At 47.7% G+C, this 17,786-nt stretch overlaps 1 protein-coding gene across 1 annotated transcript in view; it reads right to left on the bottom strand.

Annotated features, from left to right (window-relative positions):
- RNASET2 (ribonuclease T2) overlaps positions 1-17,786 on the bottom strand; it is a 422,090-nt gene that overhangs the window by 126,749 nt on the left and 277,555 nt on the right. The window lies entirely within an intron of this gene.

Raw genomic sequence — 17,786 nt, 5'->3', positions numbered from 1 at the left:
GATGACGTCGGATGCATCATGGCTTCTGAAGAAAGAGAACGAAGATGGCGGAAAGAGGCGGCGTCGGCACCGGACAACGGAGACACCTCCGTGACCCAATTCCTCCGGTTAGGAGTACTTCAAGAGTTCCATGAGTCCGTACTTAGTGGCCATCCTGGAATTACGGCCACTCGCAGGGCTGTTGCTCGACTATTTTGGTGGCCATCTCTTCACTCAGATATTGCTCGGTTTGTGTCTGCCTGTGCTACATGTGCCCATGCCAAGGTATGTCGTAACCGGCCGGCCGGGGAACTGGTTCCATTACCTGTTCCTGAAAGACCATGGACCCACTTGTCCATGGATTTCATTACGGACCTCCCTGTCTCTAATGATGTCTGTGATCTGGGTGGTGGTGGACCATTTTAGTAAACAGGCACATTTTGTTCCCCTCTCCGGTCTACCTAATGCTGCGGCCCTTGCCAACCACTTTATTGACCAGGTGGTTCGGTTACATGGGTTGCCCCTGAATATTGTGTCTGACAGGGGGGTACAATGCATTTCTCGGTTTTGGAGGACCTTGTACAGGTGGTTGGGAATTGAGATGTCTTTCTCGTCCGCCTATCATCCAGAGTCTAATGGGCAGAAGGAAAGGGCGAATCAGACCCTTGAGCGAATCCTGCGGTGCTTGGTTTCTGCTCAGCAGGAGGATTGGTGTACGTTTTTGCCCCTTGCGGAGTTCGCATTCAATAGCAGAGTCCATCAGTCTTCAGGAACGTCTCCCTTCTTCTGTAATTACGGGTTTCACCCTCACTTCGGGACCTTCTCTCGAGTGGATTCGGGGTGTCCAGGGGCAGAGTCCATCGTTCAGCATCTGGGTGAGGTTTGGAAGGAGGTACAACGGTGCATCGAGACGGCTCAACGGTCCCAGAAACGCCAAGAGGACAAACAGCGTTCTCTGGGACCCTCCTTTCAAGTGGGGGACAAAGTGTGGCTGTCTACTCGAAATATTTGGCTTAGAGTTCCAAGTTGGGTCCTAAGTTTATAGGACCCTATTAGATCATCGAAGTGATCAACCCCGTAGCCTTTCGGTTGCAACTGCCCCAGACCTTGCGTATTCCTAACGTATTTCATACCTTCTTGCTTAAACCATTTGTTCCATCAGTGGTGGTTTCTCAGACCCCTCCAGCTCCAATATTGGTGGACGGTGAGGAGGAGTACAAGATCTAGCGTATTATCAATTCGTGTAGGGTTCATAACTCCCTTCAGTATTTGATCCATTGGAAGGGTTATGGTCCGGAGGGCAGGTCCTGGGTGCCAGCTTGATCCATGCGGGACGATCGGTTGATTGCGGCTTTTCACCGGAAGTTTCCTGGGAAGTCTGGGGGTCCGGTGTTCCCCCAATGAGGAGGGGGCACTGTCACGGTTTCCCCTCCCCGTCCACATGGCTGGGGGTGGAGCCTTCTCCCGGGCCTCACTTCCATAGCTGGAATGCTTTTAATACTGTCATCTCCGGTGAACCATCGACGGCCATAAGCTTAGCGCTGCTTTGCCTGTTAGTGCTGGTCCCTGTAAGTGTGATCCTGATCCGTTCCCTCTCTGTGCCCTAAGCCTCGGTCTGTGTTCTGTCCCCTAGTTGTTCTGCCATTCCTCTGTACCACTTCCTTCCTTCCCACAATAACCCCGGTTGTTCCCCCCTCTCCTACCTCCCCACTCGGTTGTTTTCTCTGGTACTGACCTCGGCCTGATCTTGACTCCTCCTCTGCTAGTTCCTCTGGTCTTCCTGCTGCCCGTACTGTGTATGACCCGGACCCGTCTGACCATTCCCCGTATGCCCCACAGCTTCAGCTGTCCGGCTGATGCTGGCAGACACTGGATCAGCACACATTGGGAGTTCCCCTCCTTGCTCATTCAGCTCCGTGTAGTGTCTTTCCCTGCAGGACTCCAGCTCCCCCTGCTGGCAGCCTGACAATTTTCAAATGTATGTGGTTTTTCCTATATTATTTCCATTTCTTTGCTTGTCTTACTTAATTGTGAATTTTCTTACAGGGACAACATCAGTAAAGGTTTTAGTGAGTTTTATCGAAAGGAGCATTGATAGTGCAGTCAACCAATGACTGTTTCTCGGAAAGTCACATGTTATGGAAAGTAGCTAATTGTTGGGCTACTTTCACACATTAGTTTTTTTTCCCATTAGTCACAATCCGTTCTGTGACTGATGCGACGGATCCCTGTAAAAAAAACTGATTCGTCATAACACTTTTTTCATGTTGTGTGTGAGTTAGAGAGAGAGATATGAAACCATCAATCCCTACCTATTGCTCACTCCTGTCATCTACAGGAAAGTTATGAAAATCTGTCAGTTGTTTTGGATGCTATACAATATAAGCATCAGCAATGGAATATCTGTGGAGATTTGAAAATGATTGGTCTGCTAATGGGAATGCAAGGAGGTTTCACAAAACATGTTGCTTCTTGTGTTTATGGGACAGTAGAAATATAGTAGGACATTATGTTCATCGTGATTGGGGAGAGAGAAACATCTATGCTCCAGGTAGAGACAATGTTCAGCATAATCCTTTAATTGCTCCAATAAAAATCTTTCTTCCTCCACTATATATAAAGTTGGGATTGATTAAAACCTTTGTGAAAGCCATGGCAAAGAGAAATTCACAAGGGTTCCCAGTACATTTCAAAGAAATTCTCCAGCATTTCACCAGCAAAACTGAAGGAAGGGGTATTTGTTGGTCCTCAGATCAGAGAGCTTATGAGAGATGATGTGGTTGAAGGAACTCTAAATGATAAGGAATTTAGATCTTGGAAAAGCTTCAAGTGGATCTGTGAAAATGTCTTAGGAAAAAATAAATCTCCAGAATATGCTGAATGTGTTGAGGAACTGCTAAATGCATACCAGTGTATTGGATGTCGCATGTCTTTGAAAATTAACTTTTTGCATTCATATTTAGATTTCTTCCCTCAAAATCTTAGGGATGTAAGCAATGTTATACACTGTGTGCAGAATTATTAGGCAAGTTTTATTTTAGAGTATTTTTTTTATTATTGATCAACAACTATATTCTCAATCAACCCAAAAGACTCAAATATCAAAGCTTAATATTTTTGGAAGTTGGAGTGGGGTTCTTTTAGAGTTTGCTATTTTAGGAGGATATCAGTTTGTGCAGGTAACTATTACTGTACAGAATTATTAGGCAACTTAATAAAAACCAAATATATTCTCATCTCACTTGTTTATTTTCACCAGGTAAACCAATATAACTGCACAAAATTCAGAAATAAACATTTCTGACATGCAAAAACAAAACCCAAAAAATTAGTGACCAATATAGCTACCTTTCATTATGATGATACTCAACAGCCTACCATCCATAGATTGTCAGTTGCTTGATCTGTTTACGATCAACGTTGTGTGCAGCAGCCACCACAGCCTCCCAGACACTGTTCAGAGAGGTGTAGTGTTTTCGCTCCCTGTAGATCTCACATTTTATGAGGGACCACAGGTTTTCTATGGGGTTCAGATCAGGTGAACAAGGGAGCAATGTCATTATTTTTTCATCTTTTAGACCTTTACTGGTCAGCCACGCTGTGGAGTAGTTTGATGCATGTGATTGAGCATTGTCCTGCATGAAAATCAGTCTTTTCTTGAACGATACCGACTTCTTCCTGTACCACAGCTTGAAGAAGTTGTCTTCCAGAAACTGGCAGTAGGTCTGGGAGTTGAGCTTCACTCCACCCTCAACCCGAAAAGGTCCCACAAGTTCATCTTTGATGATACCAGCCCATACCAGTACTCCACCTCCACCTTGCTGGCATCTGAGTCGGAGTGGAGCTCTCTGCCCTTTACTGATCCAGCCTCTGGCCCATCAAAAGTCACTCATTTCATCAGTCCATAAAACCTTTGAAAAATCAGTCTTAAGATATATCTTGGCCCAGTCTTGACGTTTTATGTTATGTTTCTTGTTCAAAAGTGGTTGTTTTTCAGCCTTCCTTACCTTGGCCATGTCCCGGAGTATGGCATACCTTCTGCTTTTGGATACTCCAGTAACATTGCAGCACTGAAATATGGCCAAACTGGTGGCAAGTGGCATTTTGGCAGCTTCACGCATGATTTTCCTCAATTCATGGGCAGTTATTTTGCGCCTTTTTTGCCCATCATGCTTCTTGCGACCCTTCATTATATGCAGGTCCTTGAATTTCCCTGACTGCCTATGTATATAGCTGGATTGTTTGTATTTAGCCCTGTATCGTGTGGAAATAAGGCCATTTCAATATTGTGCTCCAATGAATGGGTCACACGATTTTTTGATTATGGTTTGCTCTATCCCTCGCTTTGTTTATGAAGTCGGTCATTAATATATGGGAGGACACATATGTGGTATGTATCTACAGCATTGGGTATACATATATGTGAATTCTTTCTCAACCATATACCGCATTATGAAAATAAAGAGGGTGAGCTGATTTATAGTGCACACAAAAATATTTGAAGCAAACTCCTTAGTCAGTTTTGTGTATATTATATACAATATATTTTTGAAACCCCATCCAGGCAAATAATTTTAACTAGGTTTTGACCCACTCCTTTTACAGGGTTTAGAGAGGGCTAGCCAACGTGGAACGAGGGCGCCCAAAAAGGTAGGGTGTCATACCCTCCGCTGGTAAGCAGGGACAGGTCCCTTAGGGTAAACTAGGGACCTTCATGGTGATTGTCCTAAGCCCGTATGTATGTATGTATGTATGTATGTATGTATGTATGTATGTATGTATGTATATATATATATATATATATATATATATATATATATATATATATATATATATATATATATATATATATATATATATATATATATATATGTACATATACACATATATACATATACACACACCGTATTTTTCGGACTATAAGACACACTCTGGTTTTAGAGGAGGAAAATATATTTTTTTTTCCAAAAAAATGTGGTCATGACACACTTATGGGGCGAGGATCTGCTGCTGACACAGGTATGGGGGAAATGTCCCCAAATTCTCTACTAAGGTACCCTATCCTGGTAATGATCCTCCTGCCTTGCATATATGTCCCTCATCCTGATAAATACCCACATCCTGCTATATAGCCTTGTCCTGATATATAGCCCCATCCTGCTCATAATATACCCCCAACCTGCTATATACCCCCATCCTGCTCATAATATACCCCCATCCTGCTCATAATATACCCCCATCCTGCTATATGGCCTGTATCCTATGGCACAGAAGAAAAAAAAAAAAGTTTATTCTCACCTTTCCTCACTCCTGCAGCATTGCTCGTCTTCCGGTCTGTGTCAGCAGCAGCGCCACTAACCTGTGTGGAGCCGTTCCCTTGCAGCATTGCGATGCCCTCCTGTCTGCCGGCTGATGTGTATGGAAGGCGCGCACAGGGATGACGTCACAATGCTGCAGGGGAACGGTGATGGGTGAGTATACCGTATACCTTAGGGGGGGGGAGGAGAGGGGGGGGAGAGAGGGGCGGGAGAGAGGGGCGGGAGGGAGGGGCGGGAGGGAGGGGAGAGAGGGGCGGGAGAGGGGGGAGAGAAGGGCAGAGAGAGGGGCAGAGAGAGGGGCAGAGAGAGGGGCAAAGAGAGAGGGGCAAAGAGAGAGGGGCAAAGAGAGAGGGGCAAAGAGAGAGGGGCAAAGAGAGAGGGGCAAAGAGAGAGGGGCAAAGAGAGAGGGGCAAAGAGAGAGGGGCAGAGGGAGTGGGGCAGAGGGAGTGGGGCAGAGGGAGTGGGGCAGAGGGAGTGAGGGGGAGTGAGGGGGAGAGGGGGGGAGAGAGAGGGGGAGAGAGAGAGGGGGGAGAGAGAGAGCGAGGGGGAGAGAGAGAGAGCGAGGGGGAGAGAGAGAAGGGGGGAGAGAGAGAAGGGGGGAGAGAGAGAGAGAAGGGGGGAGAGAGAGAGAGAAGGGGGGAGAGAGAGAGAGAAGGGGGGGGGGGAGAGAGAGAAGGGGGGGAGAGAGAGAAGGGGGGGGAGAGAGAGAAGAGGGGAGAGAGAGAGAAGGGGGGAGAGAGAGGGAAGGGGGGAGAGAGAGAGAAGAGGGGAGAGAGAGAGAAGGGGGGAGAGAGAGAGAAGGGGGAGAGAGAGAGAAGGGGGAGAGAGAGAGAAGGGGGAGAGAGAGAGAAGGGGGAGAGAGAGGGGGGGAGAGAGGGAGGGGGGAGAGAGAGGGGGGGGAGAGAGGGGGGAGAGAGAGGGGGAGAGAGAGAGGGGGAGAGAGAGAGGGGGAGAGAGGGGGAGAGAGAGAGGGGGAGAGAGGGGGAGAGAGAGAGGGGGAGAGAGGGGGGGAGAGAGAGGGGGAGAGAGGGGGGGAGAGAGGGGGGGAGAGAGGGAGGGAGAGAGGGAGAGAGAGGGGGAGAGAGGGGGGGGAGAGAGGGGGGGAGAGAGGGGGGGAGAGAGGGGAGAGAGAGGGGAGAGAGAGGGGGAGAGAGAGGGGGAGAGAGAGGGGGAGAGAGAGGGGGAGAGGGGAGGAGAGAGAGGGGAGAGAGAGAGGGGGGAGAGAGAGGGGGGGAGAGAGAGAGGGGGGGAGAGAGATGGGGGGGAGAGAGAGGGGGGGGAGAGAGAGGGGGGGGGAGAGAGAGGGGGGGGGAGAGAGAGGGGGGGAGAGAGAGGGGGGGAGAGAGAGGGGGGGAGAGAGAGGGGGGGGAGAGAGGGGGGGAGAGAGGGGGGGAGAGAGGGGGGGAGCGAGAGCCCGACTGAGCGAGAGGGGGGGAGCGAGAGCCCGACTGAGCGAGAGGGGGGGAGCGAGAGCCCGACTGAGCGAGAGGGGGGGAGCGAGAGCCCGACTGAGCGAGAGGGGTGGAGCGAGAGCCCGACTGAGCGAGAGGGGGGGAGCGAGAGCCCGACTGAGCGAGAGGGGGGGAGCGAGAGCCCGACTGAGCGAGAGGGGGGGAGCGAGAGCCCGACTGAGCGAGAGGGGGGGAGCGAGAGCCCGACTGAGCGAGAGGGGGGGAGCGAGAGCCCGACTGAGCGAGAGGGGGGGAGCGAGAGCCCGACTGAGCGAGAGGGGGGGAGCGAGAGCCCGACTGAGCGAGAGGGGGGGAGCGAGAGCCCGACTGAGCGAGAGGGGGGGAGCGAGAGCCCGACTGAGCGAGAGGGGGGGAGCGAGAGCCCGACTGAGCGAGAGGGGGGGAGCGAGAGCCCGACTGAGCGAGAGGGGGGGAGCGAGAGCCCGACTGAGCGAGAGGGGGGGAGCGAGAGCCCGACTGAGCGAGAGGGGGGGAGCGAGAGCCAGACTGAGCGAGAGGGGGGGAGCGAGAGCCCGACTGAGCGAGAGGGGGGGAGCGAGAGCCCGACTGAGCGAGAGGGGGGGAGCGAGAGCCCGACTGAGCGAGAGGGGGGGAGCGAGAGCCCGACTGAGCGAGAGGGGGGGAGCGAGAGCCCGACTGAGCGAGAGGGGGGGAGCGAGAGCCCGACTGAGCGAGAGGGGGGGAGCGAGAGCCCGACTGAGCGAGAGGGGGGGAGCGAGAGCCCGACTGAGCGAGAGGGGGGGAGCGAGAGCCCGACTGAGCGAGAGGGGGGGAGCGAGAGCCCGACTGAGCGAGAGGGGGGGAGCGAGAGCCCGACTGAGCGAGAGGGGGGGAGCGAGAGCCCGACTGAGCGAGAGGGGGGGAGCGAGAGCCCGACTGAGCGAGAGGGGGGGAGCGAGAGCCCGACTGAGCGAGAGGGGGGGAGCGAGAGCCCGACTGAGCGAGAGGGGGGGAGCGAGAGCCCGACTGAGCGAGAGGGGGGGAGCGAGAGCCCGACTGAGCGAGAGGGGGGGAGCGAGAGCCCGACTGAGCGAGAGGGGGGGAGCGAGAGCCCGACTGAGCGAGAGGGGGGGAGCGAGAGCCCGACTGAGCGAGAGGGGGGGAGCGAGAGCCCGACTGAGCGAGAGGGGGGGAGCGAGAGCCCGACTGAGCGAGAGGGGGGGAGCGAGAGCCCGACTGAGCGAGAGGGGGGGAGCGAGAGCCCGACTGAGCGAGAGGGGGGGAGCGAGAGCCCGACTGAGCGAGAGGGGGGGAGCGAGAGCCCGACTGAGCGAGAGGGGGGGAGCGAGAGCCCGACTGAGCGAGAGGGGGGGAGCGAGAGCCCGACTGAGCGAGAGGGGGGGAGCGAGAGCCCGACTGAGCGAGAGGGGGGGAGCGAGAGCCCGACTGAGCGAGAGGGGGGGAGCGAGAGCCCGACTGAGCGAGAGGGGGGGAGCGAGAGCCCGACTGAGCGAGAGGGGGGGAGCGAGAGCCCGACTGAGCGAGAGGGGGGGAGCGAGAGCCCGACTGAGCGAGAGGGGGGGAGCGAGAGCCCGACTGAGCGAGAGGGGGGGAGCGAGAGCCCGACTGAGCGAGAGGGGGGGAGCGAGAGCCCGACTGAGCGAGAGGGGGGGAGCGAGAGCCCGACTGAGCGAGAGGGGGGGAGCGAGAGCCCGACTGAGCGAGAGGGGGGGAGCGAGAGCCCGACTGAGCGAGAGGGGGGGAGCGAGAGCCCGACTGAGCGAGAGGGGGGGAGCGAGAGCCCGACTGAGCGAGAGGGGGAGGGGTAGGGGTAGGGGTGGACGAGGGCGAGAGCGACAGCGAGCAAGAGAGAGAGAGAGAGAGAGAGAGAGAGAGAGAGACCAACTGACAGAGAGGGAGAGATAGACATCGATTTCAATGGGTGGAAAATACATCCAAAACGCACAAAAGCAGTGACATGTTGCTTTTTAGAACGCAGCGTTTTGGCAAAATATTTCAGCAGCTGAAACGCTGCGTTCTAAAAACGCAATGTGCGGGTGGAATTTGCACAATCTTCATAGATTGTGCTGGGGACGCAGGAAGCATGCATTTACGCTGCAGTGTAAACCCATTAAAAAACGAAACATGCGTACACAGCCTTAATGTCATCTGTATATTTTGTATACCTTATAATAATGATGCTGCTCCATGGAAACTATACGTGCTGCAGAAAAACTATTCCATTTTTGAAATCAGGAAGAAAAAAAAAGGTCACCTGCAATGATTACCAAAAATATCTTTTTTTGTAAATTTGTGTAATCATCACACAGCTCTGCAGTGATATCATAACTAACAGTACAGCAGACGTGAACATTATGTGATTACAAACACATTTGTAATTGCAGTTCTCTTCTCATAGTGCTGTCAGCTTTGCTTTACAGACCTTTCCCACACACAGGCCACCTGTGAACTGGAAGCTGAAGCAATATAATTCGGACAATTGTGTTTGTAATTAGACAAAGTTCACTCTGCTGTACTCAGCTCTGATCTCACTGCAGATGTGTATGGGATTTTTAGAGAAAAGTGTTAGTCATTAGACTAGTAATAACTGACACCCCTTTCACATAAAATAAGCTCAGGAGGCAAATTCTCATGCAGAACAGCTCCGGCCCACAGCTCATTTATATATAATAAAAATGTAGACAGAAAGTTGAATAAAATTATACATTGATATGACCTACATGCCCATATAGACTGCTTAGGAGGGCTGATCCTATTGACAGATGCTCTTTAAACATATGTTCCTTTTGCATATGGGAGCAATGGATTCTGATGAAGCACATAGAAGAAATAAGCTTTCTTGTCATAAATATAGTGTCTAATATGTTTGATAGCTAGATTTTTTTGTGTATTGATTTGTATGTCTTTCACATACTGTATATCCAAATACAAAACGAGGGATTAGCGGGAACTGTAACAATATATGCAACAGTATTTCCCCCCAAAATACGACAGAGGCTTATAGTCTTTTCTGCTTTGAAAAATGCACTGAGGCTTATTTTAAGTTTTTTTTTTGTCTAGCTGCCTAGTCATGGAGGTTTGTAACCCAGATAGTGGCATTTCAAGTTAGGTTCCCGGTATACAGAGATATATCTTGCCATGGTGACCGGGCTAACATGCATTTGCCAATAAATACATGAGCTAAATACCTTTTTTTTTTTTTTCTTCAAACATTCCCATAGCAGTAATGCAATACCAGAGTTCCCATATTCATTGTCAGCATTTTAGTGTGCAGCTGTATATGTTTAGTAGTTATTTTCAGCAGGGTTTCTTATATTTGCCTGCTGTATTAGGGTCCGAGGATTGCACCACAATCCTTAGTATCTCTCCTGAGCTGAGCGTGACAGCTGCATAGACATACACTCTGTCAGTCTCAGCTGAGGAGAGTTGCAATGCGATCCTCGGGCTAACAGTACTGGTAATACAGCATGCAGAGTGCGAGTGCAAAACTCAAAGTGGTAGGCGGAATTATGGGAGAGGGGGGTGAATACTCATTCTCTTAATTAACCATGCGATTGCTCACCGCAATCATCGGCAGCACGCCTGATCTGAGAGTGACAGCGTGTATGTCTATTCAGCTCAGGAGAGTCACCGATAATTGCGATGCGATCCTCGGTCTGGCAGTATTATTATTATTATTATTATTATTATTATTATTACCACTAATACAGCAGGCAGAGTGTGGGTGGAGCGCAGGACTCAGAGCGGTGGGCAGGATTACGGGAGAGGAGGTTGAATATCCATTCTCTTAACTAGCCGAGGCTTAGGCGGGCTTTGCACGTTGCGACATCGCAAGCCGATGCTGCGATGTCGCACGCGATAGTCCCCGCCACCGTCGCAGGTACGATATCTTGTGATAGCTGGCGTAGCCAAAATTATCGCTATGCCAGCTTCACATGCACTCACCTGCCCTGCGACCGTCGCTCTGGCCGGCGACCCGCCTCCTTCCTAAGGGGGCGGGTTGTGCGGCATCATAGCGACGTCACACGGCAGGCGGCCAATAGCGGTGGAGGGGGCGGAGATATGCAGGTTGTAAACATCCCGCCCACCTCCTTCCTTCCGTAGAGCCGCCGGCGGCAGGTAAGATGATGTTCCTCGCTCCTGCGGCGTAACACACAGCGATGTGTGCTGCCACAGGAACGAGGAACAGCATTGTACCTGTCGCGGCAGCATAATTATGGAACAGTCGGAGCCTGCACCGATGATACGATAACGACGCTTTTGCGCTCGTTAATCGTATCACCTAGAATTTACACACAGCGATGTCGAAAGTGACGCCGGATGTGCGTCACTTTCGATTTGACCCCACCGACATCGCACGTGCGATGTTGCAACGTGCAAAGCCGCCCTTAGAGCAACACAAGGGGACAAAAAGTTATTTATCATGAAATAGGATTGCACAAGCCCCATTCCAGGATAGTTTGAGTACACAACTAGGGCTTATTTTTGGAGTAGGGATTATATTTCAAGACTGCTCCAAAAAAGGCAGAAAAATCCTGCTAGTGCTTATTTTAGGAGTAGAGCTTATTTGAGGAAACAGTATATTAATCAAACAAATGCTTGAAATCTCAAGAATTCTCAAAGCACATGCATAATTCATGCCCTCTTGAGGATAGTTTAATGTCGTTTATTTTTAGCTAAAAAGTACCTATAGGGTCTTAGGTTGGATTTATAAAATGCTTTGTGTTACTTTTGTGCAGTATACCTCGATGTTGGATAAGTCCAAAGGCCAGGAACTATTGCACATCTCAGCCTTATCAGGCCTAAAAAAAAACAACAAAAAAAACAGAATTGATTATATCAGGTTTTCTCACAAAGATACATGTTATGATATTATATATATATTACTGTGTAAAAGTTTTAGGCAGATGTGGGAAAAATGCTGCAAAGTAAGAATGCTATAAAAAATACAAAATACAATTGTTAATAGTTTATAACAAAATGAAAACTGAATGAACAAAAAAGAGGAATCTCCTACATTACAAAAAAAAAAAAAGAAAACAACCGGGTACCTCTTGTAATCACCTACAAACCAAATCTAGGGGTGTTAAGAGAAGAAGCATCATTGTCAGAAGCTCCCTGTCCTCTCCCACAACAGGAACATTTCCCTGCAACCAGAAAAAATGTAAAACCTGTCAATTTATAATGACAACGGACAACATAAAGATTCCCAAATCACATCAGGACTACAAGATGCCAGGAACCTTCAGCTGCACCACAACCTATGTGGTGTACTTAATTATATGTACCAAATATCCAACTGGGGGTTCTGTATGTAGGGGAGACAGGACAACAGCTCAGGACAAGGATGAATTCTCATCGCCACGCAATTAGAGAAAAAAAGGATAGATCTACCTGAGGCCAAACATTTTTGTAACCCAGACCACATTATCATGGACATGAAATTGCTGGTATTGAAAGGCAAATTCAAATCCAAGAGAGACAGGAGACTATGGGAATACAAACTTATGACCTTTGACCCATTCAGAGTAGAAATGAATGTGTCACATGGATTTATGGCTTTTTACATTAAGTAATGTGCTCCTCAGATTATCTGGGGGCATCACAACTCTGGACCAGACCCCAATCAGAGGACAATAAAACTTTCACACTGCTTATCTATGAACTGCTCCAAAATTTACTGCCACAACTGATGGTCCCCTTCCCATACTAATAATTCTGCTTCATGTCATAAATAGGAAAGGGTTCTTTCCAGTTAGAGCAGTCAGACTGTGGAATGCCCTACCACAAGAGGTAGTAATGGCAGATACTATAACAGCTTTTAAAAAAGGGCTGGATGATTTCCTCAGTACACAAAACATTGTTGGTTATAAATGACTTAGTGACTAAATGTAGAACTGGTGGAGGAAGGTTGAACTAGATGGACCTAGGTCTTTTTTCAACCTAAGTAACTATGTAACTATGTCACTTGTATTATTTTCTGCACTATTCTATTCTATGTCTTGCGGTGTATAAATATGTGACTCTTCAGATTTTGTGTTATCAGGCATGGGCCTGATGAAGAGACCTCTGTAGTCTGGAAAGCTTGCTATTTATTACCATCTTTTCAGTTAGCCATTAAAAGGTATCCAACACTGGACTTTTTTTTTTTTTATATATATATATATAAACAATTATTTTTTTTCAAAAAGAGAAAGCAAAATCTAAAATCAAAATCAATATTTGCTTTGACTGCCCTTTGACTTCAAAGCAGCATTAAGGCCCTGTGCGCACTAGAAAATAGAATTTTCTTAAGAAAATTCCGCATCTGCGGTAAAAAAAACGCAGCAAACCGCACCCGAAAACCGCTTGTGGTTTTACCGCGGTATGTCCCTGCGTTATTTTCATAGCACAGGGAGATGCTCACCTGTCCCCGCTTCTGCTATCCGTGGTGCTGAAGTCTCCCGCGATGCTGTGTCTTGTGGGGCTGTCCCCGGCGCTCTGCTACTTACGGGTCGGCTTAACTGCATATGCACGATCCGGCCTGGAAGCAGGAGACCAGCGTCCGGAGGCAGCCTCGCTGGAGAAGGTGAGTTTATCAGTGGTGAATTCAGTCAGCTGATGTGCAGTGACAGCTGGAGTCCTCCACCTGTCACCGCAAAGCACATGAGTGAAGTCACTGCTGAACTCGCACGGCTCACTTCCCTTGCGGCCTGCCCCTCACAGTGAGTAGTCATGGTCTATGGTGCTCACTGTGAGTGTCAGGTATAGCAGAGCTGGAAGCGTCGTGGGACCTCGTGTGGATTACGTCGGACCTGGAGGGCTGTTATTGGTGGGGTTAATAAAGTGGTGAAAGAGGGGGCTTTTTTTGTCTTTTATTTAAAATAAAAGATTTTTGAGGTGTTTGTGTTTATTTACTTTCACTTACAGTTTAGTGATGAGGTGGTGTCTCAGACGCCTGCAATCACTAAACTAGGACTTAGTGGAAGCTATGGGCTGCTGCCATTAACTCCTTATTACCCCGATTGCCACCGCACCAGGGCAATTCGGAATTACCTGGGTGGAGTTCCAGGACTGTCGCATCTAATAGATGCGGCAATTCCGGGTGGCTGCTGGCTGATATTGTTAGGCTGGGGTCTCCCCAGCCTGAGAATACCAGCCCCAAGCTGTGAGGCTTTATCCTGACTGGTTATCAAAATTGGGGGGAGCACGCGCCATTTTATTTAAATTAGTTATTTATTTTACTGTACGCTAGACACGCCTACTGGCATCTCAGCGTATGGGCGAGTCTGACTGCAACCAATCACAGCCACCGGTGAGCAGAGAAGGCGCAAATGTTATTAGACTAATGAGCTCTGGAAGGTGAAAACTGCCGCAGGAGCAGTGTGACAGCCGACCGGTGATCAATGAGTATGAAGCGCTTGCTCCTACCCCTTTGCGCCAGATTGTGTTCCCCATAAACTTTATATGTGGAGCAGCATCTGGCCAGATACCGGGGATGAATCCTCCGCTGACCCAGAGTCAACGGGTGATTGATCTGCCAGCCCTTCAAAACGGAGGGAACACTTGTACAACATCTAGGATATTGTAGGATTATAGTCAGGTGTATGAATAGAGTGAGCAATTAAACCCACCCAGGTGATTGTGATCATCATTTTCATTTGTACTCAACAACCTTTGACTGAAACAGATGTCTAGGAGGCTTAAAACAATTTTTTTTTGTTAGGAAGTTAAAAGGGTTCTACATTTATCAGCAATTTCTCATTTTTCCAAGAGCATGTACATAATTTTTTTTAGGGACCAGATCACATGTTAAGTGATTTTGAGAGGTCTAGGTGCCAGAAAGTACCCAAATGTGACATCATTCTACAAAATACACCCCCCAAACTGCTCAAAACCAAGATGTTTATTAACATTTCAGGTGCTATACAAGAACTAAAACAATGTGGAAGTAGTAAATTAAAATATACATTTCTTCAACAAAAATGTTGTTTTAGCCACAATTTTTTATTTTCACAAGGGTAAAAGGAAAAAATAAACCATACAATTTGTTGTTCAATTTCTCCTGAGTATGCTGATACACCATATGTGTTAGAAAACTACTGTTTGTGTGCACAGAAGGGTTCGGAAGGAAAGGCGCTCCATGTGATCTTTTGAAAGCAAAATCGTCTGGAATCGATAGCAGATGCGATGTTGTGTTTGCAGAGTCTCTAATGTACCTAGTTTTGCATGACTTGAGCCCTACCTCTAGTAGCCTGTTTTGAACTGTTCTTGCCGTGAACATCACCCCAGCTGCAATTTGCCATTGCCATTCCTTTTGTAGGTCACTGTCATGGCCAACCCAATCTCCAGACCTGAACCCCATTGAAAACTTCTGGAATATAATCAAGAGGAAGATGGATAGTTACAAGCCATCAAAAAAAGAAGAACTGCTTCAGCTGTGATTAAAAATCATAGTTATTTCACAAAATATTGATTTCTGAACCCTTCCTGTGTTAAAACATTAGCATTGTTGATTCTAAACGATTATGAACTTTATTTGCATTATTTGAGGTCTGAAAGCAATGAATTTTTTTTGTTATTTTGACCATTTCTCATTTTCAAAAAATAAATACAAAATTCATTGCTTGGAAATTCAGAGACATGTTGTCAGTAGTTTAGAGAGTAAAAAAACAATTTACATTTTACTCAAAAGTACACTTCTAAACAGAAAAAAAAAAGAAAAACTGACAAATTTGCGGTGGTCTCAATTTTTGTTAGAGCTGTGTTTAGTAGCGTGCTTATCAGAAAACCAGCCCATTTCCGAACTATCAACATTAACTGAACTGCGTCTAAATCTTGCGTCTATAACGTTGCAATCAGTAAAACTCCACTGCAATGGAAATATCACATTATTGAGTCTACAGAATGGTACAGCATGCAATCAGTTACCTCATGTGCAGTGTGATGCCCAGGAAACCACGACGCATGTTTCGGGTTCTTTCCCAGAAGAAGGCTTTCCATTTGAAATGTGCGTCAAAGTTTCCTTGGCATCACACAGCACAAGAAGTAACTGACTGTATGATGTACCATTCTATAGACTCACTAATGTGATTTTTCTAGAAAAATAAGAGGAAAAGGAGGGGTTTCTACTAGTAAGGCCACAAAGTGGTCAAAAATAATACACAGTATATCAACCTCTTACGACAAATCCAATGAAATTTTATTATCACAATATTACAGCCATAAGAGGAGAAAATTCATTTAATGGTACGAATGTATGTAGGTATAATAGACAAACAGTCTAAAACGAAAAAATGACAAGAACCAGGAAATGTCGGGCAGTGCACATAAAAATATCAGTAGGAGACAGTCTACTTTTTGGCCAATAAATACACTATCTAGCAATAGTAAATGAATATTGCTCCTCAAGTGAATGGTGAGGGTCACTGAAAAATCCGAAGGTAAATAAATCACCATAGATGGAAATGCTCAAGCTATATTGCATGGGTACAAATCACAAGAATTTATGTGAAAAGAATTTCCTGAGCAAGTCACAATCAGAGATCAGTGACCCAAACCATAACCCGAGGGGGAAGAGTTAAAGCAATCCACTTGCTGCGCTCCCCGAGGAAGGTCACGAAACGTGCGCGTCGGAGCACGCCACGTCGGGCAGATAGCACATATGGGTAAGTGTTTCACTTTTGATATGGCTCTTTAATTTTAAATTCCGATGGTTGTCTTTCCTGAGGTGTTTCATATTTGAGCCGTTAAAAGTGAAACTGAGCACATCGCTCTTTATAGACGCACATTATCAGCAGGTTTTTGCTGATTGGCATTGCTGGTATTTACCTTCTATCTCATCTAGCATTACCCCCCTTAGATAGGGTTTGGCTGTTTTTCAGCCTTAAGCTGGTGTCACACATAACGACGACGACAACGACGTCGCTGCTACGTCACCATTTTCTGTGACGTTGCAGCGACGTCCCGTCGCTGTCGCTGTGTGTGACATCCAGCAACGACCTGGCCCCTGCTGTGAGGTCGCCGGTCGTTGCTGAATGTCCAGCTTCATTTTTTGGTCGTCACTCTCCCGCTGTGACACACACATCGCTGTGTGTGACAGCGAGAGAGCGACGAAATGAAGCGATCAGGAGCCGGCACTGGCAGCTGCAGTAAGCTGTAACCAGCGTAAACATCGGGTAACCAAGGGAAGACCTTTCCCTGGTTACCCGATGTTTACGCTGGTTACCAGCCTCCGCTCTTGCTGCCAGTGCCGGCTCCTGCACTGTGACATGTGGCTGCAGTATGCATCGGGTAATTAACCCGATGTATACTGTAGCAAGGAGAGCAAGGAGCCAGCGCTAAGCAGTGTGCGCGGCTCCCTGCTCTCTGCACTGTGACATGTAGCTGCAGCACACATCGGGTTAATTAACCCGATGTGTACTGTACCTAGGAGAGCAAGGAGCCAGCGCTAAGCGCGGCTCCCTGCTCTCTGCACATGTAGCACAGCGACGTTATGATCGCTGCTTCTGCTGTGTTTGACAGCTAAGCAGCGATCATAACAGCGACTTACAAGGTCGCTGTTACGTCACTGAAAATGGTGACGTAACAGCGACGTCGTTGTCGCTGTCGCTTAGTGTGACACCAGCTTTAACACTATTCATTTGTAAGTGGATTGCTTTAACTCTTCCCCCTCAGGTTATGGTTTGGGCCACTGATCTGATTGTGACTTGCTCAGGAAATTCTTTTCACATAAATTCTTGTGATTTGTACCCATGCAATATAGCTTGAGCATTTCCATCTATGATGATTTATTTACCTTCGGATTTTTCAGTGACCCTCACCATTCACTTGAGGAGCAATATTCATTTACTATTGCTAGATATTGTCTACTTTTTGGCCAATAAATACACTGTATCCTACTGATATTTCTTTACCGTTGTACCACTTTTTATGTGCACTGCCCGACATTTCCTGGTTCTTGGCATTTTCTGTTTTTAGCCTGTTTGTCTATTATACCTACATACATTCGTACCATTAAATGAATTTTCTCCTCTTATGGCTGTAATATTGTGATAATAAAATTTCATTGGATTTG

Source organism: Anomaloglossus baeobatrachus, chromosome 3 (genome assembly GCF_048569485.1).
Source record: "Anomaloglossus baeobatrachus isolate aAnoBae1 chromosome 3, aAnoBae1.hap1, whole genome shotgun sequence".
Lineage (NCBI taxonomy): Eukaryota > Metazoa > Chordata > Amphibia > Anura > Aromobatidae > Anomaloglossus > Anomaloglossus baeobatrachus.
The sequence above is the reverse complement of the archived record's forward strand: the minus strand, read 5'-3'. Positions and strand labels throughout refer to the sequence as shown.